The sequence below is a fragment of the Monomorium pharaonis genome, unplaced genomic scaffold, assembly GCF_013373865.1.
Source record: "Monomorium pharaonis isolate MP-MQ-018 unplaced genomic scaffold, ASM1337386v2 scaffold_115, whole genome shotgun sequence".
In the NCBI taxonomy this organism is placed as follows: Eukaryota; Metazoa; Arthropoda; class Insecta; order Hymenoptera; family Formicidae; genus Monomorium; species Monomorium pharaonis.
Window position 1 is genome coordinate 65001 of NW_023415379.1, and position 3555 is coordinate 68555.

A 3555-nucleotide genomic window follows, 5' to 3' on the forward strand; every position below is an offset into this window, starting at 1 on the left:
GTTATTCAGAGTCACCAAAGTAAACGGTGGACGCAACGGAGACCGCGCGCCACCGATTGGTTTTGATCTAATAAAAGCGTCCCTTCCATCACTGGTCGGGACTCTGTTTTGCATGTATTAGCTCTAGAATTACCACAGTTATCCAAGTAAATGTTGGTACAATCTAATGAACCATAACTGATTTAATGAGCCATTCGCGGTTTCACCTTAATTCGGCATGCACTGAGACATGCATGGCTTAATCTTTGAGACAAGCATATGACTACTGGCAGGATCAACCAGGGAGCTACTACGTGCGTGCGCGCGCTGCGTGAGCGGCGAGGCACTAGCTCGTCGTCGTCCGCGTCGTCGACTCCGAGAACGCGCGCTCGGTGAGCGCGCGCCCCGCGGAAGATCGAAACGAGCGTACGAACGGGCGAGCGAGCGAGCGGGCGGGCGAAAGCTTCGCCATCGCTGCTGCTCGGAGGTGTCGTTACTCCGCCGCCGGCGTCTTGCGAGCCGGTCGGCGACACTCTCTCATTTTTCTCTTCTGTCGTTACACTTCTTCTGTCAATTTCATTTCGTGTCATTTCAAGTTTTCTCATTCTCCCATATACGAACGGCGTGTGTAAAGCGCCGTTCAGCCCCGACGTTAGATCGACTGTGCGCGATGCACATCGGTCATCTCGGAACCTTGCGTTTGAATATAATTTCGCTACGGTGTACAAGTAAGCGGGAAGAGAGAGCGGCGCGAGACCGCTCACCTTCCGCCACTAGTCTCCGTGGAGTTGATGTTCGGTAAGCGCGACGATGCGTCCGGACACGTTCGTCTAAGAACGCGGGACGATCGCGCGGCCAACACTACGTGTGCGCGCCACATAAGAGCCATTCGGTCTTGCGACACCGACTCGTGGCAATGCTGTGTTTGAAAAATGTGCGTTGCGTACCTGAAAAAAGAAACGGAAGGGAAAAAGTGCCAGCGCGCTCTGTACGTAAGGGCTCGAGCGTGTACGGCTTCGTCGTCGTCGTCGTCGTCGTCGTCGACGTCGCCGCCGCCCCGGAGCACCCCGCTTCGAGAGTCGAGTATCGACGAGGTGACGCATAGTCGCCCGCGATACGATCAAATCATGGTCCGTGTTTCACCATTTGACGTTCCGAGCTTCGGGAGACTCTTACGGAACGCACGAGACGCGAAGGACGCGCTCGTTCGTGTCGCTCGGCTCGCCGAGCGCACCGCACCTCTTATAATACCCAACCGTGCGGCCAGGCGGTCGGCGACGCACGGTGAATAGCACGGCGGTATACGGGCGAAGCGGCCGAGATCTCGACGCCCGAGGGACTTAGCCGCTCGGGAGCGGCGAGCACGGTCGTTACCTCCGGTCTCGGTCGACTCGCGAAGGCCTTCGGGACTGTAGCCGAAGACGCGACGCAGAGTCGCCCGCGATACGATCACAAATCATTGTTCCGTGTTTCACATTTAACGTTTCGAGCCTCGGGATACTCGTACGGAACGCACGAGACGCGAAAGACGCGCTCGAACCATCGTCCCTGTCGCTCGACTCGTCGAGCGCACCGCACCTCTTATAATACCCAACCGGCCGGCCAGGCGGTCGGCGACGCACGGTGAATAGCACGGCGGTATACGGGCGAAACGGGCGAGATCTCGACGCCCGAGGGACTTAGCCGCTCGGGCGCGGCGAGCACAGTCGTTACCTCCGGCGGCGCTCGGGACGTCGGAGGTACCTCCGGTCCCGCTCGACGTCGTCGGTGCCTCCGGCCTCGTTCGGGCGCCGACGATACCTCCGGCCGCGCTCGCGGTCGTCACCTCCGGCCTCGCTCGACGCCGTCGACACCTCCGGCCTCGCTCGAAGCCGTCGTTACCTCCGGCCGCGTACGCGGTCGTCACCTCCGGCCGCGTACGCGGTCGTCACCTCCGGCCGCGCTCGCGGTCGTCGCCTCCGGCCCCGCTCGACGCCGTCGTTACCTCCGGCCGAGTCCTACGGTCAGCCTCGGCCTGATATATATACATACATACATACGTACATACATACATACATACGTACATACATACATACATACATACATACATACATATATATATATATATATGTATATATATTATATATATACAGGGTGTCCCAACGCATGTGGACCACCACTCGTAAAAAGGTAGAAGGGATCGAGATGAACATACAGGTCCAATATTTTCTTGGGTTAGGTCTACAAATAATCGAGATATCAATTTTTTTAATTGTGCGAATGAGAGCGCGCCGCGGCGCGCCGTAGGAAGAGCCGAGCCGCTCGAGCCGTAGCGCGGCCCACCGTGTGAAGCATTGGCTGCCGGCAGCGGGGAGAAGGAGGAGAAGCGGCGCCGCTGCCTGTGCTTCGCCTCCCACCGCACCGCGCCTAGACTCGCGTCGTTACGCACATTCGCAATTACTTGACAAAATTATTTAGCAAAGATAGGGACAAATTAAAACCGTAATAAACTTCTGTGATTGAGAAAGTCGAAAGAGAGAAAGCGATGGAAACTTATGGAATCTTCAAATAATGTAATTTCTATCGTAATTGTGAATATAGTAAATTAATGATAGTTTTCGGTACATTGACGATATATTCTTTCTTTTTCTTAAATATCTTATTTACAGTATCATACAACTCGAACTTTGTTTCTTATCGAATTGTATCGTACTGTTAAATCCTTGATGAAAACATTGATAAAAATTCGTAAATTCATTCGTAAAATCATTATCGTAAATTCACGATTGATTCTCAAATTGATAGTTTTTTTTTTCGTCTATTATAATATTTGCTACATCGAGTTCTCTCATCGTTATCTTTTTTCTCTTACACGATATATTCATAAATATTTCTTCATATTTAATCAAAATGATGCAACAATGGAACAAACTTTTCTAACAGAAAATGCGAGAACGATAGAAAATAATATCATTTCTTTAAATTTGTTCTTTTTGATTTAGAGATGGATTATAAAATAGAAATCAACTAGATTCTCGTGTTTCTATTTTAAATAAATCACTGAAAATCTATCGTAATTAATAATGCAATTAAAGATAGAAGAAACTCTAAGTTTTCTATCGTCATGAAAGAAAACTTAGAGTTGTATTGACCGTTGTATTGGTCTGTGTCCGTTTCGCACTGTGCGCATTTGGTCTGTGTCCGTTTCGCACTGTGTCCGTTTTGCTCTGTGCGCATTTGGTCTGTGTCCGTTTGTTACTGTGTCCGTTTCGCACTGTGTCCGTTTGTTACTGTGTCCATTTCGCACTGTGTCCGTTTATTACTGTGTCCGTTTGGTCTGTGTCCGTTTGGTCTGTGTCCGTTTGTTACTGTGTCCGTTTCACTCAGCTTGCTGTGTCCGTTTATTACTGTGCGCATCTGGGACGCTCCCCATAGATTCTCTTGGTTCATAATAGATATATCAAGCTTACTGCTCACTCTTCTGATTTTTTTCTTGCATTCTAAGATGGTTGTTTTTATAAAGGTTAGCTCTGCAGGAGATAATATAAATTAATTGTAAAAAAATTAGAAAAGAAGTTAAATTTCATAGATTAGATA

At 49.9% G+C, this 3555-nt stretch overlaps 1 non-coding gene across 1 annotated transcript in view; it reads right to left on the reverse strand.

Annotated features, from left to right (window-relative positions):
• Nucleotides 1-285, reverse strand: part of LOC118647993 — a 1921-nt gene extending 1636 nt beyond the window's left edge. The window contains exon 1 of the ribosomal RNA XR_004965130.1: nt 1-285. This exon is cut by the window's left edge and continues 1636 nt beyond it. This is a non-coding gene — a ribosomal RNA (small subunit ribosomal RNA).
• Between the last annotated feature and the right edge of the window lie 3270 nt (nt 286-3555).